Source organism: Anomaloglossus baeobatrachus, chromosome 3 (assembly GCF_048569485.1).
Source record: "Anomaloglossus baeobatrachus isolate aAnoBae1 chromosome 3, aAnoBae1.hap1, whole genome shotgun sequence".
Taxonomy (NCBI): Eukaryota; Metazoa; Chordata; class Amphibia; order Anura; family Aromobatidae; genus Anomaloglossus; species Anomaloglossus baeobatrachus.
Genome location: NC_134355.1, coordinates 279,371,977 through 279,399,626, shown reverse-complemented (window position 1 = coordinate 279,399,626; position 27,650 = coordinate 279,371,977).

Sequence of the window (27,650 nt, the reverse complement as noted above, 5' to 3'; positions counted from 1 at the left end):
AAGCGCCATTTTCTGGGGCGGCTGCGTACTGCAATTCGCAGCAGAGGGGACCATAAAGCTCCAGCTAACCTATGCTGCGGATTCCAATCCCCAGCTGCCTAGTTGTACCTGGCTGGACACAAAAATATGGCGAAGCTCATGTCGATTTTTTTTTTTCGAAATTCATGAAATAATTAAAAAAAGGGCTTCCTTATTTTTTTAGTTCCCAACCGGGTACAAATAGGCAGCTGGGGGTTGGGGGCAGCCGTACCTGCCTGCTGTACCTGGCTAGCATACAAAAATATGGCGAAGCCCACGTCATTTTTTTGGTGGGAAAAAAATTCCTGCATACAGTCCTGGATGGAGTATGCTGAGTCTTGTAGTTCTGCAGCTGCTGTCTGCTCTCCTGCATACACTAGTGAATGGAGCATGCTGAGCCTTGTAGTTCTGCAGCTGCTGTTTGCTCTCCTCCATACAGACAGACAGCAGCTACAGAACTACAAGACGCAGCATACGCCATCCAGGACTGTATGCAGGAGTTTTTTTACCTCCAAAAAAATTACGTAGGCTTTGCCATGTTTTTGTATGCTAGCCAGGTACAGCAGGCAGCTACGGGCTGCCCCCAACCCCCAGCTGCCTATTTGTACCTGGCTGGGAACCAAAAATATAGGGAAGCCCTTCTTTTTTTAATTATTTCATGAATTTCATTAAATAATTTAAAAAAAAAATGACGTGGGCTTCGCCCAATTTTTGTGTCCAGCCAGGTACAACTAGGCAGCTGGGGATTGGAATCAGCAGCTCAGGGTGCCCAAGCTTTCTGGGCACCCCTCCTGCGATTTGCAGTCCGCAGCCGCCCCAGAAAATGGCGCTTTCATAGAAGCGCCATCTTCTGGTGCTGTATCCAACTCTTCCAGCTGCCCTGATGACGGCGCTGGGTAATAATAAGGTTAGGGGCAGGGCTAGCTGTATATTATCAACTGGCCCTAAGCCTGAAATTCATGGTGTCACGCCAATATTAGACATGGCCACCATGAATTTCTAGTACAGATAAAAAAAAAACACAACACAGAAAAATATTTTTATTAGAAATAAAACACAACACAATTAGTGACTCCATCTTTATTGAAATAAAGAACCCCCTCCGCAGTAATCCTGGGTCAAGGGTACCGCGCCATCCAATCCGGATCCAATATCATCTGATCGGTTTGCTGGAAGGCAAATTGATCAGATGATGTGTCAGGTTTAAGGGCCTGAATCACATGACACAGCAGCTGATTGTATAAACGGCTTTTATACAATCGGATGATGCATCAGTGCAAAAAAAATCCTGTCCGACAGCATCAGCTGATAGTTTAGCCGGCTGGGCGGTAAAAAGCCGGCCTCACAGCTTGACTTATATTGCTGATTCTGTCAGGTGACCGCATCAGCTGATCATCGCCAGGTCTGAGAGAGAGAGAAAGAAGAGAGAGAGAAAAGAGAGAGAAGAGAGAGAGAAAAAAGAGAGAGAAAATAGAGAGAAAAGAGAGAGAAAAGAGAAAGAGGGAGAAAGAGGAGAGAGAAGAGAGGAGAGAGAGAGAAGAGAGAGAGGAGAGAGAGAAAAAGAGAGAGAGAAGAGAGAGAAGAGAGAGGTGAGAGAGAAAAAGAGAGACTAAGAAAAAGAGAGCGAGAAAAAGAGAGAGAGAGAAAAAGAGAGACAGAGAGACTGAATGAGACTCAGAGAGAGACTGAGAGAGAGAGAGACTGAGAGAGCGACTGAGAGACTGAGAGAGACAGAAAGAGAAGAGAGAGAGAGAGAAAATAGAGAGAAAAGAGAAAGAGAGAAGAGAGAGAAGAGAGAGAGGAGAGAGAAGAGAGAGAGAGGGAAAAAGAGAGACTGAGAAAAAGAGAGAGAGAAAAAGAGAGAGAGAGAGACTGAGACTGAGAGAGACAAAGAGAGAGAAAGAGAGAGAGACAGAGAGAGAGAGAGACTGAGAGAGACTGAGAGGGAGACTGAGAGACTGAGAGAGACAGAGAGAGAGAGAAGAGAGAGAGGAGGGAGAGAGAGAAGAAGGAGAAAGAAGAGAGAGAGGAGAGAGAGAGAGGGAAAAAGAGAAAAATAGAGACTGAGAAAAAGAGAGAGAGAAAAAGAGAGAGGGAGAGATAGAGAGAGAGACTGAGAGAGACTGAGACTGAGAGAGACAAAGAGAGAGAGACAGAGAAGAGAGCAATGCAGCCTCATTCCGTGAACTGCTCCGATTTTTGAGGTGTGGCTTACAGCTGATGTCCGGCTCCTCCCCTCAGTGCATACTTAAATTAAATTAAATTAAATAATAATTATAAAAAAATAATTCTAATTTAAAATTAAAAATAAATTAAATTTGGTGCTTGCTGTGAGTGGTGAGGCAGGGACCATCTAGAATATGCCGGCAGTGTAGGCTTCAAATAATGAGGCGCGGAGCTCTCGGCTCTAGATATCATCTTTACTCGCACTGCGTCCGGCCCATTGATGTCCCAGCAGCGGACTTAAGGAACATGGTGCCCGTATGTGGCGAGTGCACAGATGAAATCTCGGCTTGTCTTTAAGCTGATAACTCAATCTTCGCACATGCCGATGCTGGGTGCTATTTCTTTGAAGCCCGCACCACCAACAGTTTCTGGATGATTCTCTGCATCACAGAGAATCTGGAATACCCACTGCACTGCCCACAGCATTGCCCTACGCCACCACCGCCCATGCCTCTTGTGACCACCGCTCTACCATCGCTGACATTCCCCCAGTAAGACACCGTAGGATTTTAAGACAGACCTATTTTTTTTTCCTCTAAATTTGGGGTTGTATCTTATAATCCAGTGAGTCTTATAAAATGAAAAATACAGTACCATACTGTATATACAAGTCATGATATAGAAAAGAATGTTTACTAAATTTTTTTCCTGTAAAATCCATGTTATCTTCAGTTTTGGTATGTTTTATTGTATGTCCGTAAAAGTGGCGTACTACTCTGACAACATTGATGAAAAAAACTCTGACAACATCTGCAGGAAAAAAAACTTGAGTTTCCAATTGACTTTCATTACACTTGTTACTTGAGACATGCATCCGAGAATTCCAATCTGCTTTATTCAAGAAACAAGCACCTAATTATAAATTGAACAATACTTTATTTTGAATATTGTTGCAATCCATGTTCAGGGAAAAGCGTCAGACGATGTACCGTAATATTTGGATCCTCAATTTGTATTTGCATTTTATTGAGCTAAATACAACATTCTCCGAACATGCGGTTCACTGGGACCCATTTCATATTTGATTTTTGTTACTATCCACCTTATGTACTATCAGGAGTAGAGATGAGTGATGTTCGAGGTTCGAGGTTTGCCAATTTCATGTTCGAGTGATTTTGGGGGGTGCTCGAGATCGAACTCGAGCTTTTTGCTAAAAGCTCGTCAGCTCGAGTTACGTTCGAGAATGGTTCGATTACCAAAAACGTGGCTTTTCACAGTAAGGCTATGTGCACATGTTGCTATCTGCATGCGTCCAGCATCCCCAGCACAATCCCTCTACATTTCCTACTCACCGATCACGGGCATCTCGCTCCACGTCTGTCACAAATCTGTGGCGTCTTTTCCTCTTTACAAAATGGCTGCCGCTTCATTAGTCAATTAGTTATTCCGTGCTTTCCCCGCCCACCGGCGCTTATGATTGGTTGCAGTCAAACATGTCCCCAAACTGAGTGACAGCTGTCTCACTGCAACCAATCACAGCCGCTGGCGGGCGGGTCTATATCGTGCAGTAAAATAAATAAATAAATAATAAAAAAAAAAATGCGGTTTCCCCCATATTTGATACCAGCCAGGATAAAGCCACACGACTGGAGGCTGGTATTGTCAGGATGGAGAGCTCCACATTATCGGGAGCCCACTACCCTAACAATATCACCCAGCAGCCGCCCGGAATAGCTGCATCCATTAGGTGCGACAGTCCCGGGGGACTCCACCCAGCTCATCCCGAATTGCCATGGTGCGGTGGCAATCGGGGTAATAATGAGTTTAATCATGCCAGGCGTCTCCCCGAGATACCTTTCATGATTAAACTGAAAGTTAAAGTAAAGAAACACACACCGCGAAAAATCCTTTATTTGGAATAAAAGAGAAAAAACACCCTGGTTCACCCCTTTATTAATCCCAAAAATACCCCTCCAGGTCCGAAGTAATCCACACGACACTGTCAGCTCTGTTCCCTGAAGATGAAGTGGCACCGTAGCAATGAAGTGACTCACGTGGTTAGCAGAGACTTCATTCAGCACTGCAGACTTCAAGATTATCACATCTGCCTATCTATATCATTAGAGTCACTAGCCTAGTCGATAAAGCGCCTACCTCAGAAGCATAACGTCGGGAGTTCTGGTCCCGGTCCCGGTAAAGCATTTTTTTTTTTATTTTTAATTTTAAATTATAATTATTATCTATTTATAAAGTGAAAGTAAATAAACACACCGCGAAAAATCCTTTATTTGGAATAAAAGACAAAAAAACAGTTTCACCATTTTATTAAAATCCTCCAATACCTCTCCAGGTCCGACATAATCCACACAACACTGTCATCTCTACTACAGAACACAAGTGCTCTGTATCAGCTCCACGTAGCAATCAAGTGAATCACGTGGTCAGCTGGGACTTCAGCAATCCAGACTTCAAGATTACCAAATCAGCTAATCTTTCACACTAGAGGCAATAGCTCTGTGGATAGACTGCTCACCTAAGAAGCATAATGTTGTGAGTTCTAAACCGTTAAATAACTATTTTTTTTTTTAATTTTAAATTATATTTACAATATATTTATAATTATAATTTAATTATGCACTGAGGGGAGGAGCCGGACATCAGCTGTGAGCTCTCTCTCTCTATCTATCTCTCTCCTTTCTCTCTCTCTCTTTTCTCTCAGTCCTTTCTTTCTCTCTCTCCTTTCTTTCTCTCTCTTTCTCTGTCTCTTTCTCTCCTTTCTCTCTCTACTTTCGCTCTCTCCTTTCTTTCTCTCCTTTCTCTCTCTCTCCTTTCTTTCTCTCCTTTCTCTTTCTCTCCTTTCACTCTCTCCTTTCTCTCTTTCCTTTCTTTGTCTCCTTTCTTTCTCTCCTTTCTCTCTCTCTCCTTTCGCGCTCTCCTTTCGCTCTCTCTCTTTCTCTCTCTCCTTTCTCTCTCTCTCCTTTCTCTCTCTCCTTTCTTTCTCTCCTTTCTTTCTCTCCTTTCTTTCTCTCCTTTCTCTCTCTCTCTTCTTTCTCTCTCCCCTTTCTTTCTCTCCTCTCTCTCCTTTCTCTCTCTCCTTTCTTTCTCTGCTTTCTCTCTCTCTCTCCTTTCTCTCTCTCCTTCCTTTCTTTCTTTCTTCCTTTCTCTCTCTCTCCTTTCTCTCCATTCTTTCTCTCCTTTATCTCTCCTTTCTTTCTCTCCTTTCTCTCTCTCCTTTCTCTCTCCTTTCTTTCTTTCCTGTCTCTCTCTCCTTTCGCTCTCTCCTTTCTTTCTCTCTTTCTTTCTCTCTCTTTCTCTCTTTCCTTTCTCTCTCTCTTCTTTCTCTCTCTCCTTTCTCTCCTTTCTCTCTCTCCTTTCTTTCTCTCCTTTCCCTCTCTCTCTTCTTTCTCTCTCCCCTTTCCTTCTCTCCTCTCTCTCTCCTTTTTCTCTCTCCTTTCTTTCTCTGCTTTCTCTCTCTCTTCTTTCTTTCTTTCTTTCTTTCCTTTCTCTCTCTCTCCTTTATCTCTCTCCATTCTTTCTCTCATTTCTCTCTCCTTTCTCTCTCCTTTCTTTCTTTCTTTCCTGTCTCTCTCTCTATCTCTCTCCTTTTGCACTCTCCTTTCTTTCTCTCTTTCTTTCTCTCTCTTTCTCTCCTTTCTCTCTCTCTCTCTCCTTTCTCTCTCTCCTTTCTCTCTCTCCTTTCTTTCTCTCCTTTCACTCTCTCCTTTCTTTCTCTCCTTTCTCTCTCCTTTCTCTCTCTCCTTTCTCTCTCTCCCTTCTTTCTCTCCTTTCTCTCTCTCCTTTCTCTTTCTCCTTTCTTTCACTCCTTTCTCTCACTCTCTCCTTTTGCTCTCTCCTTTCTTTCTCTCTCTTTCTCTCTCTCTCTTTCTCTCCTTTCACTATCTCTCCTTTCTCTCTCTCCTTTCGTTCTCTGCTTTCTCTCTCTTTCTCCTTTCTCTCTCTCCTTTCTTTCTTTCCTTTCTCTCTCTCTCCTTTCTCTCTCTCCTTTCTTTCTCTCCTTTCTCTCTCCTTTCTCTCTCCTTTCTTTCTCTCCTTTCTCTCTCTCCGTTTGCTCGCTCCTTTCTCTCTCCTTTCTTTCACTCCTTTCTCTCTCTTCTTTCTCTCTCCCCTTTCTTTCTCTCCTCTCTCTCCTTTCTCTCTCCTTTCTTTCTTTCCTTTCTCTCTATCTCCTTTCTGTCTCTCCTTTCTTTCTCTCCTTTCTCTCTCCTTTCTCTCTCCTTTCTTTATCTCCTTTCTCTGTCTCTCTCCTTTCGCTCTCTCCTTTCTTTCTCTCTCTCTCTCTTTCTCTCCTTTCTCTCTCTCCTTTCTTTCTCTCTCTCTCTTTCTCTCTCTCTTTCTCTCTTTTCTCTCTACTTTCTCTCTCTCCTTTCTTTCTCTCCTTTCTCTCTCCTTTCTTTCTCTCCTTTCTTTCTCTCCTTTCTCTCTCTCCTTTCTTTCTCTCCTTTCTCTCTCCTTTTTCTTTCTCTTTTTTCTCTCTCTCCTTTCGCTCTCTCCTAATCTTTCTTCTATCTCTCTTTCTCTCTCTCATTTCTCTCTCTCTCCTTTCTCTCTCCTTTCTTTCTCTCTCTCCTTTCTCTCTCTCCTTTCTTTCTCTCCTTTATCTCTCTTCTTTCTCTCTCCCCTTTTTTTCTCTCCTTTCTCTCTCTCTCCTTTCTCTCCCCCTTTATCTCTCTCTCCTTTTGCTCTCTCTTTTCTTTCTCTCTTTCTCTCTCTCTCTTTCTCTACTTTCTCTCTCTCTCCTTTCTCTCTCCTTTCTTTCTCTCCTTTCTCTCTCTCTCCTTTCTCTCTCCTTTCTTTCTCTCTCTCTCTCTCCTTTTGCTTTCTCCTTTCTTTCTCTCTCTTTTTCTCTCTCTCTCTTTCTCTCCTTTCCCTCTCTCTCCTTTCGCTCTCTCCTTTCTTTCTCTCTCTTTCTTTCTCTCTTTCTCTCCTTTCTATCTCTCCTTTCTTCCCTTTCTTTCTCTCCTTTCTCTCACTCCTTTCTTTCTCTCCTTGCTCTCTCTTCTTTGTCTCTCTCCTTTCTCTCTCTCTTTTCTTTCTCTCCTTTTCCTCTCTCTCCTTTCTCTCTCTTCTTTCTTTCTCTCCTTTCCTTCTCTCTCCTTTCGCTCTCTCCTTTCTTTCTCTCTCCTTTCTGTCTCTCTTTCCTTTCTCTCTCTCCTTTCTCTCTCTCCTTTCTCTCTCTCCTTTCTTTCTCTTCTTTCTCTCTCTCCTTTCTGTCTCTCCTTTCTCTCTCTCTCTCTCTCTCCTCTCTCTCTCTCCTTTCTATCTCTCCTTTCTTTCTCTCCTTTCTCTCTCTCTCTCCTTTCTCTCTTTCCTTTCTTTCACTCCTTTCTCTCTCTCCTTTCGCTCTCTCCTTTCTTTCTCTCTATCTTTCTCTCTCTTTCTCTCCTTTCTTTATCTCTCTCCTTTCTCTCCTCTTTCTTTCTCTCTCTCTCTCTTTCTCTCTTTCTCTCTTCCTCTCCTTTCTCTCTCTACTTTCTCTCCTCTTTCTTTCTCTCCTTTCTCTCTCTCTTTCCTTTCTCTCTCTCCTTTCTCTCTCTCCTTTCTCTCTCTCCTTTCTTTCTCTCCTTTCTCTCTCTCCTTTCTTTCTCTCCTTTCTCTCTCTCTCCTCTCTCTCTCTCCTTTCTCTCTCTCCTTTCTTTCTCTCCTTTCTCTCTCTCTCTCCATTCTCTCTCTCCTTTCTTTCACTCCTTTTTCTCTCTCCTTTCGCTCTCTCCTTTCTTTCTCTCTATCTTTCTCTCTCTTTCTCTCCTTTCTTTCTCTCTCTCCTTTCTCTCCTCTTTCTTTCTCTCTCTCTCTCTTTCTCTCTTCCTCTCCTTTCTCTCTCTACTTTCTCTCCTCTTTCTTTCTCTTCTTTCTCTCTCTCTCCTTTCTTTTTCTCTCCTTTCTCTCTCTCCTTTCTTTCTCTTCTTTCTCTCTCCTTTCTTTCTCTCCTTTCTCTCTCTCATTTCTTTCTCTCCTTTTTCTCTCTCTCCTTTAGCTCTCTCCTAATCTTCTTTCTCTCTCTTTCTCTCTCTCTCCTTTCTCTCTCTCTCCTTTCTCTCTCCTTTCTTTCTCTCCTTTCTCTCTCCCTTCTTTCTTCCTTTTCTCTCTCTCTTCTTTCTCTCTCCCCTTTCTTTCTCTTCTTCCTCTCTCTCTCCTTTCTTTCTCTCCTTTCTCTCTCTCCTTTTTCTCTCTCCTTTCTCGCTCTCTCCTTGCTCTCTCTCCATTCTTTCTCTCCTTTCTCTCCTTTCTCTCCTTTCTTTCTCTCCTTTCTCTCTCCTTTCTTTCTCTCCTTTCTCTCCTTTCACTCTCTTTTTTTCTTTCTCTCTCTCTCTTTCTCTCCTTTTTCTCTCTCTCCTTTCTCTCTCTCCTTTCTTTCTCTCTCTCTCTCCTTTTGCTTTCTCCTTTCTTTATCTCTCTTTTTCTCTCTCTTTCTCTCCTTTCCCTCTCTCTCCTTTCGCTCTCTCCTTTCTGTCTCTCTCTTTCTTTCTCTCTCTCTTTCTCTCCTTTCTATCTCTCCTTTCTTCCCTTTCTCTCCTTTCTCTTACTCCTTTCTTTCTCTCCTTGCTCTCTCTTCTTTGTCTCTCTCCTTTCTCTCTCTCTTTTCTTTCTCTCCTTTTCCTCTCTCTCCTTTCTCTCTCTCCTTTCTTTCTCTCCTTTCCTTCTCTCTCCTTTCGCTCTCTCCTTTCTTTCTCTCTCCTTTCTCTCTCTCTTTCCTTTCTCTCTCTCCTTTCTCTCTCTCCTTTCTCTCTCCTTTCTTTCTCTCCTTTCTCTCTCTCTCTCCTCTCTCTCTCTCTCCTTTCTCTCTCTCCTTTCTCTCTCTCCTTTCTTTCTCTCCTTTCTCTCTCTCTCTCCTTTCTCTCTCTCCTTTCTTTCACTCCTTTCTCTCTCTCCTTTCGCTCTCTCCTTTCTTTCTCTCTATCTTTCTCTCTCTTTCTCTCCTTTCTTTCTCTCTCTCCTTTCTCTCCTCTTTCTTTCTCTCTCTCTTTCTCTCTTTCTCTCTTCCTCTCCTTTCTCTCTCTACTTTCTCTCCTTTTTCTTTCTCTCCTTTCTCTCTCTCTTTCCTTTCTCTCTCTCCTTTCTCTCTCTCCTTTCTCTCTCTCCTTTCTTTCTCTCCTTTCTCTCTCTCCTTTCTTTCTCTCCTTTCTCTCTCTCTCCTCTCTCTCTCTCTCCTTTCTCTCTCTCCTTTCTTTCTCTCCTTTCTCTCTCTCTCTCCATTCTCTCTCTCCTTTCTTTCACTCCTTTCTCTCTCTCCTTTCGCTCTCTCCTTTCTTTCTCTCTATCTTTCTCTCTCTTTCTCTCCTTTCTTTCTCTCTCTCCTTTCTCTCCTCTTTCTTTCTCTCTCTCTTTTTCTCTTTCTCTCTTCCTCTCCTCTCTCTCTCTACTTTCTCTCCTCTTTCTTTCTCTTCTTTCTCTCTCTCTCCTTTCTTTCTCTACTTTCTCTTTCTCTCCTTTCTCTCTCCTTTCTTTCTCTTCTTTCTCTCTCCTTTCTTTCTCTCCTTTCTCTCTCTCATTTCTTTCTCTCCTTTTTCTCTCTCCTTTAGCTCTCTCCTAATCTTCTTTCTCTCTCTCTCTCTCCTTTCTCTCTCTCTCCTTTCTCTCTCCTTTCTTTCTCTCCTTTCTCTCTCCCTTCTTTCTTCCTTTTCTCTCTCTCTTCTTTCTCTCTCCCCTTTCTTTCTCTCCTTCCTCTCTCTCTCCTTTCTTTCTCTCCTTTCTCTCTCTCCTTTTTCTCTCTCCTTTCTCGCTCTCTCCTTGCTCTCTCTCCATTCTTTCTCTCCATTCTCTCCTTTCTCTCCTTTCTCTCCTTTCTTTCTCTCCTTTCTCTCTCCTTTCTTTCTCTCCTTTCTCTCTCTCTCTCCTTTCACTCTCTTTTTTTCTTTCTCTCTCTCTCTTTCTCTCCTTTCTCTCTCTCTCCTTTCTCTCTCTCCTTTCTTTCTCTCCTTTCTCTCTTTTCTTTCTCTCCTTTCTCTCTCTCTCCTTTCTCTCTCTCCTTTTTTTCTCTCTCTCTCCTTTCTCTATCTCCTTTCTTTCTCTCTTTTCTCTCTCTCCTTTCGCTTTCTCCTTTCTTTCTCTCTCTCTCTTTCTCTCTCTTTTTTTCTCTCATTTCTCTCTCTCTCCTTTCGCTCTCTCCTTTCTTTCTCTCTCTTTCTTTCTCTCTCCCTTTTTCTCCTTTCTATCTCTCCTTTCTTTCTCTTCTTTCTCTCACTCTCATTTCTTTCTCTCCTTTCTCTCCTTTCCCTCTCTCTTCTTTTGATCTCTCCTTTCTTTCTCTCTCTCTCCTTTCTCTCTCTCTCCTTTCTCTCTCTCCTTTCTTTCTCTCCTTTCTCTCTCTCCTTTCTTTCTCTGCTTTCTCTCTCTCTCCTTTCTCTCTCTCCTTTCTTTCTCTCCTTTCTCTCTCTGCTTTCTTTCTCTCCTTTCTTTCTCTCCTCTCTCTCCTTTCTTTCTCTCCTTTCTCTCTTTCTCTCTCCTTTCTCTCTCCTTTCTTTCTCTTCTTTCTCCTCTTTCTCTTCTCTCTCTTTTCTCTCTCTCTCTCTTCTTTCTCTCTCTCTTCTTTCTCTCTTTCTCTTCTTTCTCCTCTTTCACTTCTTTCTCTCTCTCTTCTTACTCTTTCTCTCTTCTTTCTCTTTTCTTTCTCTCTTTCTCTCTCTCTCTTGTTTCTCTCTTCTCTCTCTTCTTTCTCTCTCTTTCTCACTTCTTTCTCTCTCTCTCTCTCTTTCTCAGACCTGGCGATGATCAGCTGATGCGGTCACCTGACGGAATCAGCTGACACTATAAGTCGAATGGTAAGGCCGGCTTTTTACCGCCCGGCCGGCAAACTATCAGCTGATGCTGTCGGACAGGAGCCTGCACTGAAGTGTGTAGTTTGTTTTGCTTTTTTTTGCACTGATGCATCAGCTGATTGTATAAAAGCCATTTATACAATCAGCTGCTGTGTCATGTGATTCAGGCCCTTGAACCTGACACATCATCTGATCGCTTTGCCTTCCAGCAAACCGATCAGATGATATTGGATCCGATTTGGACGGCGCAAGACCCTGGACCCAGGATTACTGCGGAGGGGGGTTCTTTATTTCATTAAAGATGGAGTCACTAATTGTGTTGTGTTTTATTTATAATAAAAATATTTTTCTGTGTGTTGTGGTTCTTTTTATCGGTACTAGAAATTCATGGTGGTCATGTCTAATATTGGTGCGACACGTGAATTTCGGGCTTAGGGCCAGTTGATAATATACAGCTAGCCCTAACCCCATTATTACCCAGCGAGCCACCAGGGCAGCTGGAAGAGTTGGATACAGCGCCAGAAGATGGCGCTTCTATGAAAGCGCCATTTTCTGGGGCGGCTGCGGACTGCAATTCGCAGCAGAGGGGCCCGGAAAGCTCAGGCCAACCTGTGCTGCGGATTCTAATCCCCAACTGCCTAGTTGTACCTGGCTGGACACAAAAATATGGCGAAGCCCACGTCATTTGTTTTTTAATTATTTCATGAAATTCATGAAATAATAAAAAAAGGGCTTCCCTTTATTTTTGGTTCCCAGCCGGGTACAAATAGGCAGCTGGGTGTTGGGGGCATCCCGTAGCTGCCTGCTGTACCTGGCTAGCATACAAAAATATGGCGAAGCCCACATAATTTTTTGGGGGAGCAAAAAACTCCTGCATACAGTCCTGGATGGTGTATGCTGAGCCTTGTAGTTCTGCAGCTGCTGTCTGTCTGTATGGAGGAGAGCAGACAGCAGCTGCAGAACGACAAGGCTCAGCATGCTCCATTCACTAGTGTATGCAGGAGAGCAGACAGCAGCTGCAGAACTACAATGCTCAGCATACTCCATCCAGGACTGTATGCAGGAGTTTTTTGCCCACCAAAAAAAATGATGTGGGCGCTGTATCCAACTCTTCCAACAGTCCTGGAGTCAGGTGGCTTGCTGGGTAATCATGAGTTAATACTAGCTTTGTTTTACTAGCTAGTTTTAAGCCAGAGATTCTTAATATCAGGCAAGTTTGACCCAGCCATTAAGAATCTCCAATAAAGGGTTAAAAAAAGACACCACACAGAGAAAAAATACTTTAATAGAAATAAATACACAGACACACTTAGAGACTCCATGTTTATTACTCCCTCTTATCCCTCCACGATCCATGGTCTTCTGTCTTCTTTCTCCTTCAACACCTGCATCTCTACTACATTAGCAGTGCTGCATTGGAAGAAGACGGTGCTGCTTCCCGTGCAGTCTTTTCACTCCGTGAGTGATCAGAGGCTGCGTGCTGTTAGCGGTGATGTCACCACTGACAGGCGCGTTGCTATAGCAACGGTGATCTCCGTTATTGACCGGCTGAGGCAGCCGGTGAAAAATGGTATGGGGAAGCAGACCAGGAACCCGACCATGTGCCAGAGCATGTCACTGGTGCACGGCGATACACAAATGATCACCGCGTATTGGAGAGATGCACTGACAGGTCCTAGCATGACGTCAAAGCCATGTGACCAGTCTGTAGCCAATGAGATAACAGAGACGTGACTGGTCACATGCTATTTTGACATCACGATAGGTTCTATCATCAGTGCTGGTTACCGGGAGGATGCAGCAATCATCGGAAGGAATAGCGGCAGGAGACAGAGTGCAGGACGCCTCGCGGGGACCGGTGTGTGTTATGGCAATGTTTATTAACTGTATGTGTACATTTATAATGTGTTTTTATGTGTTTGTGATTGCCTCCCATTGTTTTCAATGGGGTTCGAGAGGTTCGTCGAACGGCTCGCCGAACCGAACTCGAATGCGGCGTCCGTTCGACGAACCTAACCGAACTCGAGCCTCTAGAGGCTCGCTCATCTCTAATCAGGAGTCCTTTTTTTTTTTCAGCTATATTAACCACTTCATGACCACAGGACGTAAAGGTACATCCTAAAATTCATTTGATTGCTGTGTCCATAGCAATGGCTTTAAAATGATGCCTCCTACTGTTTCTTACAGCAAGGGAGCTTTCCTTGACCCTAGGGAGATAGCATCACAACCCCCCCATCCACGATCGCTGTGATTGGCTGTTAAAATCTGCAGCAGCATCGGATCATTGGGGCCAGTAAACATGGCGGTGTCCCGCAGCAATGATTGGAGACATTGCTCAAATCAGCGTGCAGGGCGGCCAGTCTGACCTGGCGGTGACCACCCTGCTCAGGATTGTTTTGGCCTGGAGAGCCCTCCCCAAGCATGTCTACACTGTGCACCTGCTAGTACTTGTAGTACCATGCTGCCGCTGTCTGATCATGGTGATCCTGTTGCTGCTGCAGCTCCACAATCCTGCTACCGCCACCGTAAGTAATGCCCCTTCAACCTCCCTATCTCACCCCTTTTTTCTCTCCACCTGTGCCCCTGCATTCTCTCTATCTGTCCCCTGTGTTCCCTCCTCCTGCTTCAATTCCCCTGTCCCCTGCGGTCGGTGCGATCCCTCGGCTTCTCCTGCCTCCCCCTCAGCATTTGCTGTCCCTCTATGATGTCCCCTACCTGTTGCCACCGGGTCATCTGAGGTCTTCATCAATCTGATTGCATCTGCCTCCCTCTCTGGGTCCTTACTGGGTCCTCGCATGAGCCGTCCATCTTGCTGCCTGCTGCTGGATCCTGTTGTGAGCTATCCATCTTGCTGCCTTCTGTTCCTTCTGCAGTTCCTCTGTTCACTGCTCATTCTGCTGTTCCTCTGATCCTGTGAGTATGATTTTATTTATTTATTTTTGTCCATCACCTCCCATCGCTTTTTGCACCTAAATACGTGCATGCATCCTATAGATGCCGAGTGCCAATCAGTGATGCGGAGCAGCACCAGTGCTCAATTTTAGGCTGGACTTTTTTGTTTTATCTGCATCCCTCATCGCTTTTTGCACCTCATCCGTGCGTGGGTCCTGCAGACGCCAAGCACTGAAGTGTGCACATCACGGATCAGCGTCTGTGCTCAATTTTTGGCAGGACTTTTTTTGTTTCATCCATATCCAGTGTTGCTTTTTGCATCTCATCCGTGTGTGTGTCCTGCAAACGCCGAGTGCCGATCTTTGATGCACATCATGGATCGGCGTCCGTGTTCAATTTTGGGCAGAACATTTTACTGATGTCTGTTTAGTATATTTGTGGCACCCCAGGGTTGCCACAGTAACAACACAAAGGGTTAACTCCCCACACACAACACCAAGACCTCCTGGCCAGAAGGGGGAGACCAAGCTGCTTCCCTGTACATTCTGCTGGGAGGGAGGAAATGGTCAGAAGTAGTTTCAGTTTGGAAGTTCAGTGCAGAGCACTGAGGAGAAAGGATCTGTAGGTTGGAAGCTGGCTTTAGCTCACCTCAGGATCCACTGACCAATTCCAGGCCTAGCTGAGGGTCTGAGGAAAGGAGAAAGCGTACACAGAGGAACATTCCTGGGAGACAGAGCATTGCTGAGATTATCCCAGTGGAGCACACAGAACGGATGCTGGATCCGAGACTGCAGGTTACATACTGCACAGTTACCACCAGAGAAGTGAAGATTCCAGATCTTTCACCTGTACCACAGACACAAGCAACAAGCGCAGAGTTCAGGAACATACTAGGAAGGACTCGAGTTGCCTGTCAGGTCGGTACCTAGGAGCAGAGCAGAGCACAGCCGGCTGCATAGTTCACAGCAGCAGGCCACAGACACACAGTGCAGGCAAGGAAGCCAAAACGGCCCGGCTGGGTGGGAGAAACCCTGAACCCCTCACAGACTCCGTGGACAGTACTCTGCTGAATACCATCATCAGTAAAGGACAAAGAAACTGCAAAACCGTGAGTCTGTCTGTTTATTGTGCTCGTGTCCTGCACTCCCCCCATAGACTAACATACTGCCCCGGGGAAAAGGCTCTACCCGTGGGGAGCCGTCCCATCTCAAGCTGCCTTCCATCACCCCGGAGGTTCTGCAGCAGCGGTGGTCATCTCTGATCACATTCCACGGGTGGCGTCACGAACATAACCCCCCCCTTTTATTGTGGAACCAGGGAGCACAGACCGGGTCACGACACCGTGATCCCCTTTCCAGAAGCGACCCCTTGGCCCGGTTCTGGGTATCTCCTTAACCCCTGGCGACACAACTTTGGCGTCACGAACAGGATGCGGACTGGACCCGGCTGCAACCCGGGTGACGTGCGCCTGTAAAGACTTATTGCATCGCATAAAAGACTTGCACTGTGAATTGTTGCAACAAAGAACGGACTTTAAACTTTGCAAAGATACCTGGAAAAATCCAAAAACATCATTGGTAAAATTTTCCAGGCGCCATCTTTAATCGCGCCATTAGCTGCTACGCGCGGGAAAACATCGCGCCAAAACTAAGACTCCGCCCACGGCTTGCAGAGGAGGTGCGCTCGGTGCTGCGACCCGAACGAAAACGCAGAAAAGTGTCCCAGGCTTGCTGTCAAGAAGACTGGTGAAATTAACTAAGGGGGCGCAAAGATGTCGCAGCAGGGAGACGCTGTTGTGCCCGGCGGTGCAGCGGCACCTATCATGCCGTTCCTGATGCCGTACACCCCGGGTGCAGTGTGGCTGCCGCAGTACTCAGGTGAGCCCAACACACTTAATGACTTTATCGGAAAGCTAAAAATCTACTACAGCATGTACCCCCTGACAGAAGCTCAGCGTGTTGGTATGCTTATGGGACAGTTAACTGGCAATGCCCAGCGGGAGGCTACATCCTGGCCGGACGATGCAAAGGACACTGTAGAGCATATAATAGCTGGACTAAAAGCAGCTTTTGAATCCACTGCTGGCAGCCGGGCTAAAATGAGGTTCTTTGGATGCAAGCAAAAACCTAGAGAGAGCGCAAGAGACTTTGCCTTAAACTTGCAGGAGGCGCTCAGAGCACTTAAATTAGCAGAACCTGCCTTAGCCCCTGGAGCAGATAAGCTGCTGATAGACCAATTCCTGGATGGACTCTCATCCCCTTCCCACCGGGGACAACTGAGCATGATGGTGATCCAGGATCCAGGACTAACATTTGCCCAGCTAAAGGATAGAGCCATCCGCCTCCAGCAGGTGGAGGAGCCGCAGGATATAGACTCTGTTCAACACCTTACAGTGGCACCCCAGCAGCCAGTAGTGCCAGTGACATCGGCCATGTCAGCCGCTGCTGCTAACCACCTGGAGCCGATCACTAATGAGGCTCTACATCAAAAGCTTGAAGCCCTGACAGACACTGTTGCTTCCATGGCTAGAATCGTCCAGGAGCTGCGTGGATCCAAGTCTGCACCCAAGATTGAGCTGGCGACCAGCAAGGAGGATGTCCCATGGATGAGGCCTAGGAGATACCAAGCGACGAGAGGACGACCCAGCGACCGCTACCAGCCGGATGGACAGCCCATTTGCCGCCGTTGCAATGAGCCAGGTCACTTTGCCCGTGAATGTGCTTTAAATGGGGATCCCCTGGGGAGGCGGGCCGCTCCTCAGGAATGAACTCTCAAGGTCCTTCACCCTGGCACGACAAGTATGTGGGGGGACGTCCAGTCATCCCCATCGTGCTGGATGGCATTCCACTCAACGCCTTGCTGGACACTGGTTCCCAAATATCATCAATTCCGCATGTCCTTTATAAGAGGTACTGGGCTGATTCAGACGTTAGCAGTGGTCCATCTAATGTTGCATTGAATATATGGGCTAGCAATGGTGAATTAGTACCACAGGTTGGTTTCAGAGAAATGACCATTAAGATTGGGAGAGTAGAATTGCAGAATCAGGGTATTATCATTGTTGATGTTGACCGACGAGAACGTGAACCAACTATGCTGCTAGGAATGAATGTAATTGAAAATTGTTTTGCAGAGGTAATTACTGTCTTGCAGCAGATCGTCGAGACTGCCAAACCTGGGCAACAGAGACTCCTGCAGAAGGAAATTAAAGCCTTGATGCTGAAGCAGCAGGTAGAAATGTCAGGAGGTGAAATTGGCAGTGCAAGGGTAAGTGACCCAATACCTATTGTAATTCCTCCCAAAACAGAAATGCTGGTCTGGTGTAGAGCCGCAATAGGCATCAGAGGGCGAGACTATCAGGCCCTGGTAGAACCCGTGTACTCAGACAGTAGGCCCACTGTACTGACGGCCAGAGGAATAGTTGAGGTACACAGGGGGAGAGTGCCAATACGCCTTCTAAATTGTGGGGAAGATGAGGTCACCCTACCTAAGTATGCTACCATGGCTAAGCTATATACGGTTGATAACAACGCCATCACCACCGTTGAGCCCTTGAAGCCGTCAAATCAGGCGGAGGACAATGGCTCAGAGGGAAAGCTGGAGGATTGGTGCCAAAAGCTACATGTAGGTACCAATTCTACACCCTCCCATCAAAAGCATGGAGTATACAGGGTAGTGAAAGAATATGAACAAATATTCAGCAAACACCCATTAGACTTTGGGCAGATCAAAGGGGTAGAGCACACTATACCCACAGGTAACCATCCACCCATAAAGGAGAGGTATAGACCAGTACCACCGGCTCACTACCAATGCGCCAAAGACATGCTCAAAGAAATGAAAGAAGCAGGGGTAATAAGAGACAGTTGTAGCCCCTGGGCAGCCCCACTAGTGCTAGTTAAGAAAAAAGACGGGACCATGAGGATGTGTGTAGACTACAGACGGATCAACCGCATTACACACAAGGATGCATACCCATTACCTAGGATAGAAGAGTCATTGGCTGCATTAAAATCCGCTACTTACTTTTCCACCCTAGATCTGACTAGTGGGTATTGGCAAGTTCCTGTGGCAGAGGCTGACAAGGAGAAGACAGCGTTCACCACGCCGATGGGCCTCTGTGAGTTCAATTGTATGCCGTTTGGACTCTGCAACGCACCTGGAACCTTCCAGCGACTGATGGAGTGCTGCCTAGGACATAAGAACTTTGAAACTGTCCTCCTGTACCTGGATGACGTCATAGTCTACTCCAAGACCTATGAACAGCATCTACAAGACCTGGCAGAAGTGTTTGAAGCCTTATCCGGATACGGCATGAAAATCAAGCCATCCAAGTGTCACCTTCTAAAGCCAAGGGTACAGTACCTGGGACATGTCGTGAGCTCAGAAGGGGTAGCACCAGATCCTGAAAAAGTTACCGTGATCAGAGATTGGCCGAGACCCACCAGCGTGAAAGAGGTGAGGCAATTCCTGGGACTGGTAGGCTACTATAGAAGATTTATAAAAGGGTTCACGAAGCTAGCAGCTCCCCTACAAGACATCCTGGTAGGACAGTCAAAGAAGTCTGCAGCCCGAAATCCTCCTTTCCAGTGGAGTGATGAGAGAGAAGAGTCCTTTAAGAAGTTGAAGTGGGCACTGACAGGAGAAGAGATCCTGGCATATCCAGATTACCATCAACCCTTCATTTTGTACACGGATGCCAGCAACGTAGGACTGGGAGCAGTATTGTCTCAAAAGCAGGAAGGCAAGGAGAAAGTTATTGCCTTTGCAAGCAGGAAGCTCCCGCCTACAGAAAGAAACCCAGAGAATTACAGCTCCTTCAAGTTAGAACTACTGGCAGTAGTTTGGGCTGTAACAGAGCGTTTCAAACACTACCTGGCAGCTGCAGAATTTACCATCTTTACTGACAACAATCCATTGACCCACCTGGACTCTGCAAAATTAGGTGCGCTGGAACAGCGATGGATAGCCCGACTGTCAAACTACAACTTTGTCATCAAGTACAGGGCAGGCCACAAGAATGGGAATGCAGATGCTTTATCCCGGATGCCACACTCGGGGGACGTGGAAGAGGAACCGGAGGGACTGGAAGAAATTGAGCTGCCGGCCTTTCACCATCCTAAGGTGGGACAGTATCAACCGAGTGTCTACCAAAAACAACAGCAGGCAACTCTCAACCCATTAGCACACCACGGATGGGCTGACACACAAGACAGCGATCCAGCTGTGAAGCTAGTGAAAGAACTACTTACACAACAAGGTGCATACCCTAATCAGAATGCCCCAGCTGAGACACAACATCTCTGGAAAGAGAGAGGTAAATTGTTCCTGTACCAAGGGAAGCTCTGTAGAAGGCACACCAATCCAAAAACACATGAGTTGGTCTGGCAGATCATCGTGCCCAAGAGAGACGTCAAGATGGTTCTGGAAGCTTACCACGACGGTGCTGGTCATTTTGGTTGGAAAAAGTTGGAAGTGCTCTTAAGAGAAAGATTCTACTGGGTTGGCATGAGAAAATCAATTGAAGATTGGTGTAGAAAATGCGGACCGTGCAACCTCAGAAGAAAGGATCAACAGAACCAGAGAGCTCCACTCCAGTCCATAGTAACCAAGCAACCACTCGAGCTAGTCGCATTAGACCACGTCAAGTTGTCACCAAGCCGGTCCGGCTATGTCTATGCCTTAACCATCGTGGACCATTACTCACGCTTCTTAGTGGTGGTACCCGTGAAAGACCTTACAGCTAGAACAGCAGCTAAAGCATTCCAGACGTACTTTTGCAGACCCCATGGTTACCCAGAACAAGTCCTTGCAGATCAAGGTCCAGCTTTCGAATCACAGATCTTCCAAGAATTCTGCAACATGTATGGCTGTAAAAAGATCCGCACAACAGCATACCATCCCCAAACAAATGGCTTATGTGAGAAGATGAACCATATTGTGATTGACCTGTTGAAGACCTTACCAGAGTCAGAAAGAAATCAATGGCCAGAGAAATTGCCAGACCTAGTGGACTTGTACAATCATGTCCCGGTGAGTTCTACAAACTGCACCCCCGCTTACCTCATGCGTGCAAGGCCCGGTAAACTGCCAATTGATTTAGATATGGGAATTCTGAAGCCAGATGCGGAACTTCAAGAATCCAATTGGGATACCCTACGTCAGCAGCAGTATCGCCAAGTACAAGAGTGCGTAGAGAAAAGTCTCCAACAAGCTAGGGGAAGACAGGAGAGAAACTTCAACCAGCATGCTCTAGCAACCCCATTGCAACCTGGTGACCAAGTTCTCAAGAGGAAACGACGCACGAACAAATTGGATAATCAGTGGGAAACCACCCCATATACAGTCTTACCATCCAGTATGGATAATCCCAAAGTGTGTCTCATCAGTAAGGATGAAGGAAGGACATCAGCTGTCGTTTCAAGAGATCAACTCAAACCGTGTCCTGAAACCCTCAAGACACCAGAAGTCACCTTACCCGTACAGGTACAACCTGTCAAGAAGGAAGAAGACGTGTTCCATACAGTCTTAGGAGATTTCCCAAAAACATGGCCAAATTACTATGGAGCAGTAGTAGTCCCAATGATCGCCTTCCCTCAAGTGGTGGAACCAACATCAGAACCCATACCACAAGAAGTCCCAAGACATGAAGAACTGGAAGTTGAAACCGTAGAGGAAGAACAGATTCCTGGTCCCAGTGAGCTTGCCAGTCCTACAGTCAGTCCACCATCCTCACAAGTACCAGAAACACCAAATAGGTACACTTCCACCCACACCATTATGCTAAGTACACCCAGTACACCAGCAGTACGCAGGTCACAGCGTAGTACTCAGGGTCAGATACCAGCAAGATATAAAGACTAATGTGGAATTGCATATAAAATGTACATATGTTATAATGTTTATATGAAAAACCGTAACAGTTTATTGTACAGAAAAGGTGAGAGAAGAGTGGTGTAAGGTGGCAGCACGGAGAGTTACAACTTGATCACATTGTTGGTGGCCCGAGGGCCGTGAGGTCTACTGCACTTACGACCAGAGTAGAGACACCTTTAAGAAGTGTTTGTTGATTGAAATGTTTATTTAATTGCAACGTTAAGACCAAAAGCCCAGTACCTACAGAGACTATACTGTATGAACACTTATATATTTTTGAACATTTTGGACTCTTTTTGAGCTTTAAGGTTTTTGTACTTTTTCCTTTTGAGACTCTGTATATATATAATTGTTGTGATAACTTGTTTTTGTTTCACAGTCCCGGAGTACTGTTCTTCACTAAGGGGGAATGTGGCACCCCAGGGTTGCCACAGTAACAACACAAAGGGTTAACTCCCCACACACAACACCAAGACCTCCTGGCCAGAAGGGGGAGACCAAGCTGCTTCCCTGTACATTCTGCTGGGAGGGAGGAAATGGTCAGAAGTAGTTTCAGTTTGGAAGTTCAGTGCAGAGCACTGAGGAGAAAGGATCTGTAGGTTGGAAGCTGGCTTTAGCTCACCTCAGGATCCACTGACCAATTCCAGGCCTAGCTGAGGGTCTGAGGAAAGGAGAAAGCGTACACAGAGGAACATTCCTGGGAGACAGAGCATTGCTGAGATTATCCCAGTGGAGCACACAGAACGGATGCTGGATCCGAGACTGCAGGTTACATACTGCACAGTTACCACCAGAGAAGTGAAGATTCCAGATCTTTCACCTGTACCACAGACACAAGCAACAAGCGCAGAGTTCAGGAACATACTAGGAAGGACTCGAGTTGCCTGTCAGGTCGGTACCTAGGAGCAGAGCAGAGCACAGCCGGCTGCATAGTTCACAGCAGCAGGCCACAGACACACAGTGCAGGCAAGGAAGCCAAAACGGCCCGGCTGGGTGGGAGAAACCCTGAACCCCTCACAGACTCCGTGGACAGTACTCTGCTGAATACCATCATCAGTAAAGGACAAAGAAACTGCAAAACCGTGAGTCTGTCTGTTTATTGTGCTCGTGTCCTGCACTCCCCCCATAGACTAACATACTGCCCCGGGGAAAAGGCTCTACCCGTGGGGAGCCGTCCCATCTCAAGCTGCCTTCCATCACCCCGGAGGTTCTGCAGCAGCGGTGGTCATCTCTGATCACATTCCACGGGTGGCGTCACGAACATAACCCCCCCCTTTTATTGTGGAACCAGGGAGCACAGACCGGGTCACGACACCGTGATCCCCTTTCCAGAAGCGACCCCTTGGCCCGGTTCTGGGTATCTCCTTAACCCCTGGCGACACATATTTCTGTTTTTAGGTTACCAAATTTTAATCTACTTTTTATTTTCACTTTTCTTTCCAGGTTTTTCTAATATTCAAAGAAAATAAAAATTTACAGAAACACATATACACACACACACACACACACATGAAGTTTAGTTATTTATTAAACAAGCCCCACACACAATGTGCCTAAATCACAGTTAGTGGCCACATGTTTGGCATTGTTGTGGTGAGCAGAACCCACTTACATGTATGGGGTGCAGGTTTACAGAAGCACAAGCTGGGCATAATGCTTTTTAATTCTGCAACATTCACTGTTTGATACCATGGGTGTTTTTCAATGACTAAACTGTCACTACACCCGTAGATGAATTTCCAAAGGGGTGTAATTTCCAAAATTTGGTCACTTGATCGAGTTTCTAATTCTGTTCTGGCACTTAGGGGCTCTGCAAATGGAGTCCATAAATTATTCTAGGAAAATCTGTGCTCCAAAAATCAAATGGTGCTCCTTCCTCTCCGAGCCCTGTGGTGCTACCAAACACCACTGTACAGTCACATTTGGGGTATTGCCACATTCAGGGAAAATTGTGTACCCATTATGGGGCCTTTTTGTTACCAATCACCTTTGTGAAAATTGAAAATCTGAGATTGAAACAACATTTTAGCGGTAAAAATGTAATTATTTTTTTTCACTGGCTAATATTATACATTTTTTTGACACACCTGTACTGTCATTATGCTAACTGCACCCCTGCTTGAATTCATTGAGGGTTGCAATTTGAAAAATGGAGCTACTTGTGGAGGAGCTCCACTGTTTAGGCATATCAAAAAGTGACATGGGGCTCCTTCTTTTCGAGCCCTGCCATGCACCCAAACAGTTGATTTCCACCACATATGAGGTATTGCACAAATTGCACATCTTTATAAATTTCTTGAGAGGTCTAGTTTCCAAAATGGAGTCACTTGTGGAGGAGCTCCAATGTTTAGGCACATCAGGGAGTCTTCAAATGTGACATGGCGTCTGCTAATGATTCCAGCTAATTTTGCTTTCAAAACTTCAAATGGCGCTCCTTTCCTTCCGAGCTCTGCCGTGCGCCCAAACAATTGATTTCCACCACATGTGAGGTATCTGAGTACTCAGTAGAAATTGCACTATACATTATATGGTGCATTTTTTCCTGATAACCTTATGAAAAAAAAGCTACCTGGTTGAAGTAACAATTTTGTGGTAATTTTTTTTATTTACATTGCTCAACATTATAAACTTCTGTGAAGTCCCCGCAGGCTCAAAGTGCTCATCAAACATCTAGATAAATTTCTTGAAGTATCTAGTTTCCAAAATGGGGTCACTGAGTACTGGCATACTCAGGACATATTGCACCATAAATTTTATGGTGCATTTTTTCCTGACACCCTTGTGAAAATGCAAAATTTCATGGCTAAAGTTACATTATAGTGTAAAAAAAAAAGTAACATTTTAATTTTTTAGAATATGAATCCAGCGCAATCACACGGAATATTAAAAAGTTGTCTTCTTTATTTAAAGTTTCTCATAAATCCAAAGGTACATGCAGCATAAAAATAGAAGATGCCCAGGTCAGAGCGACGCGTTTCAACAAACTGTCTTAATCATGGTCTCAATTTTAATTTTTTCCTTACACATTGCTTTGATTCCTGAGAAGAACCTAAAGGGTTAATAAACTTCTTGAATGTGGCTTTGACCAGTGTGAGGTGTGTAATTTTCAGAATAGTGTCACTTTTGAGGTATTTTCTGTCACCTAGGCCTCTCAAATTGACTTCAAATGTGATGTGGCCCTAAAAAAAATGGTTTAGTAAATTTTGTTGCAACATTCTAAGTTCCTAACAAAAAAAGTTGTTTCAAAAATTGCGCTGGAGTAAAGTCGACAAGTGGGAAATGTTATTTAGTAACTATCTTGTGTGACATAACTCTTGGATTTATGGGCATCAAATTTCAAAGTTTAAAAATTGCAAAATTTTCCAAAATTTCCTAAATGTTTACAAATAAATGCATAAATATTGGCCTAAATTTACATCTATCATGAATAACAATATGTCACGAAAACACAATGTCAGAATCACCTGGATCCGCTGAAGCATTCTAGAGTTATAACCTGTCAAGGTGACACTGGTCAGAATCATAAAAAATGGCCCGGTCATGAAGGTGTTTTAGTGCCCGGGGATGAAGGAGTTAATAGGTATACATAATATAAATTTGTTAATAAATATGATATTTGTTTTTTGGCTGACCTAGGGTACACATTGGGCTATATAGAGATTACAGATTACAGACACTGAGCTGGGGCACCATGACCCCAAATCTAGTCCTAAAGGCCTCAATTGCCTTTGTCAATTTCAAGTAACCAAATTCAAATTGCCAGTAAAAATGCCCTACCTAGTGTCAACTCTATTGTTTCAGCAGTGAGAAAATATAAAACTACCAGTTTGCTGCTTTTTATTTATTTTTATTTTTTTTTTAAATTGCAGCCAAAAGTATTCCTCAACATGTGATGTGTATGGACCAATTCATGAGTTTGGAGAGTAAACTATTGATTTTCTTCTAAATTTGTTGCCGGTATCATGGAAAGTCTTTTTAAAGTTGTACGTGGATGTCACTATTGGAAATATTGACATCTACACCGCGTGCAAAATTATTAGGCAAGTTGTATGTTAGAGCATTTTTTTATTATTGATCAACAACTATGTTCTCAATCAACCCAAAAGACTGATAAATATCAAAGCTTAATATTTTCGGAAGTTGGAGTGGGATTTTTTGAGATTTGGCTATCTTAGGAGGATATCTGTTTGTGCAGGTAACTATTACTGTGCAGAATTATTAGGCAACTTAATAAAAAACAAATATATTCCCATCTCACTTGTTTATTTTCACCAGGTAAACCAATATAACTGCACAAAATTTAGAAATAAAAATTTCTGACATGCAAAAACAAAACCCCAACAAATTAGTGACCAATATAGCCACCTTTCTTTATGATGACACTCAACAGCCTACCATCCATAGATTCTGTCAGTTGCTTGATCTGTTTACGATCAACATTGCGTGCAGCAGCCACCACAGCCTCCCAGACACTGTTCCAAGAGGTGTACTGTTTTCCCTCCCCGTAGATCTCACATTTTATGAGGGACCACAGGTTCTCTATGGGGTTCAGATCAGATGAACAAGGGGGCATGTCATTATTCTTTCCTCTTTTAGACCTTTACTGGCCAGCCACGCTGTGGAGGAGTTAGAAGCATGTGTTTGGATCATTGTCCTGCATGAAAATCATGTTTTTCTTGAACGATACTGACTTCTTCCTGTACCACTGCTTGAAGAGGCTGTCTTCCAGAAACTGGCAGTAGGTCTGGGAGTTGAGCTTCACTCCATCCTCAACCCGAAAAGGTCCCACAATTTCATCTTTGATGATACCAGCCCATACCAGTACCCCACCTCCACCTTGCTGGCGTCTGAGTCGGAATGGAGCTCTCTGCTCTTTACTGATCCAGCCTCTGGCCCATCCATCTGGCCCATCAAGAGTCACTCTCATTTCATAAGTCCATAAAACCTTTGGAAAATCAGTTTAAGATATTTCTTGACCAAGTATTGACGTTTTATTTTTTGTTTCTTCTTCAAAGGTGGTCATTTTTCAGCCTTCCTTACCATGGGCATGTCCCTGAGTATGGCACACCTTGTGCTTTTTGATACTCCAGTAACGTTGCAGCTCTCAAATATGGCCAAACTACTGGAAAATGGCATATTGGCAGCTTCACGCTTGATTTACCTCAATTCATAGGCAGTCATTTTGTGCCATTTTTGCCCAACACACTTCTTGCAACCCTGTTGGCTATTTGCCATGAAACGCTTGATTGCTCGGTAATCATGCTTCAAAAGTTTGCCAATTTCAAGACTGCTGCATCCCTCTGCAAGACATCTCACAATTTTGGACTTTTCAGAGCCCATCAAATCTCTCTTCTGACAAATTTTGATAAGGAAAGGAAGTTGCCTGATAATTAAGCCCCCCTTATATAGGGTGTTGATGTGATTACACCACACCCCTCCTCATTACAGAGATGCACATCACCTGATTTACATAATTTGTAGTTGGCTCTCAAGCCTATACAGCTTGGAGTAGGACAACACGTATAAAAAGTATCATGTGATCAGAATACTCATTTGCCTAATAAGTCTGCACACAGTGTATGTCAACTTTACTTTTTTTCCCTCATGATTTCAGCCAGTCCCTTAGTAGAAATTGTGTCTGCATTTGAGAATAAGCTAAGAAGGCAAATCATGGACTTTAAAAATGTTTGGTCTGCTGAATAGTCATGCAGTTTTGACATTTCACACTAGTAGGCAATATTTAAGGGTTTCCTTAGCTTTCTTTGGCTTTCGGAAGATTAAAACGTTGCCAAGTTTATGCTGTAGGCAGTTTACTATAAAATTGCTTACAGCATTGTTGTGCCCAGTTATGTTTTAAGATGACTACAGCACTGGGAATGATATACAGGATAACATCTTCTAGTCATATAGATAGTAATCACTTTGCGGGCCATACTGAAATAAAATAGGCTGCTTTTGTTATATAATTTAATATGAATAGTTGGTAATACTTTTAAAACTGCTACCGGTCAGAATTCTTATGTAAGCTATAAAGTATGTGACTGGAACCAATTTGTGGTTTAATTTAACAAATATATAAACCATTGCAACTATTTTTGTTCCAATGAATCTAAAACAGAAAATCAAATAACTTCACAATTGGTCCTGATTGAAAGACACCCTTGTAATTTATGTCTATAGCTCCATGGTAGCAGACTACAAACAAACTCTGTTTGCTACTCTTTGGCTTTTTGCTGACCTACTCACAAGCAGTGTAGAGGCATCCAACGTAATAGAAGAAGACTGATAGTCACGTATGCCATTTTCTATATTCTGTAGTGAGAGGGAAGAGGCACAAAGAGACTGACCCCGACTCATTATAGTGTTTTACTCTCGGTGCTCAGATGTGTCATTTGTGAAACATCCGACGCAGAGACAGCTCCCTTCAGTGAATGTTGCTAGCAGGCACCAACCAGTGAGAGCTGCTTGCAGTCTCTGAATGGCTCTCACTGGGGTTAAAAAAGTAAAATCAAAATTTTTGGATGTAGTGTGTCCCAAAAAAAAAATAAAAAATTCCTGCCCTCCCCCTCCCCATGCAAATGCTCTATTTATGGCTGGTTGTAAATGGGCGGAGAGACGAACTGTCCAGTCATTGACTTCCATTACACTTATTATTCAAGTCAAGCCCTTTGAGGTTTCAACCCGCTCAACTGAAGTAATAAGCACTCAATCATCATTCTGTTTGCTCATCATGTCTCATAAAGACTTACATACGAAATGCCTGTCTCAATGAATTGGGGCCAAGGTTTAATATACTGATCCCTGAACTTATCTGTCTAATAATGGGAGTAAAAAAATGGGATTGAAAGTTTTTGCTATTGACAATGTGGATGATTTATCATTTGCAATTTACTAAAGACACTTTCTTTTTTTGTCTTAGGC